This window comes from Montipora capricornis, chromosome 6 (assembly GCF_036669925.1).
Source record: "Montipora capricornis isolate CH-2021 chromosome 6, ASM3666992v2, whole genome shotgun sequence".
Lineage (NCBI taxonomy): Eukaryota > Metazoa > Cnidaria > Anthozoa > Scleractinia > Acroporidae > Montipora > Montipora capricornis.
The window spans coordinates 5755264-5756010 of NC_090888.1; the positions used below are offsets into that span (position 1 = coordinate 5755264).

A 747-nucleotide genomic window follows, 5' to 3' on the forward strand; every position below is an offset into this window, starting at 1 on the left:
GGCTGTTTGAAATACAGTGAAACCCGGTTAATATGGACACCAAGGGGACGTGCCCGAACACATGAATGTTTTAGCGATAAAAGGCTACAGCAGACATTTCGACTAGAAAACGTACGTTGTTTCATTTCTCAAGTTTAACTGTACACGACAAGGCCGGGACAGAGAAACATTGTCCGTAGAATACGGCCCGCTGATTTAGCCAGCGCGCATACTATCTGAGAAATACAATAAAATTCCGAAAAATAACAATGGTGACCCTTTCCAAGTCGTACTAAAATTGCTGAGTTCAAATCATACCTACTTTGTTTATTCCATTTGACAGGAATTGCCCCATCACAGGAGGCCCTCACGATTGCCCGAGAAAAGCATTGGAAGGAATACGAAGATGTTGCTCAACAAAGATTGCAGCTGTGCAGCCGACTGGGAAGGCAGCACAGAGATTAGATGAGGACGAGGAAAACCGCACCCTCCCTCTCTTTTACCCTTGAAGGTCAATACCCTTTTTACGCGGGATGCATACCATGCATACCACGTTATAAAACCATTTGAGTTTTTTTTTTTTTTTTGATCGTAGTCAGATATGTGCATACCCCGAATCGAGTTCAAGTATCATTTTCAGAGTCCAGTCGAAGCTAATACAGTTTGCGCGGGTAATGAGCTAAGTTCACAGTTCATTTCACATAGTATGCTTCCCTCATTTCAACAAATGAGCACCGAAATCGGCAAGAATTTCTTTCTCGGGACAAT

General features: G+C 43.0%; 1 pseudogene; it reads left to right on the plus strand.

The window, feature by feature from the left end:
- LOC138054624 (uncharacterized) overlaps window positions 1-497 on the plus strand; it is an 11607-nt pseudogene extending 11110 nt beyond the window's left edge.
- Window positions 498-747: the final 250 nt, after the last annotated feature.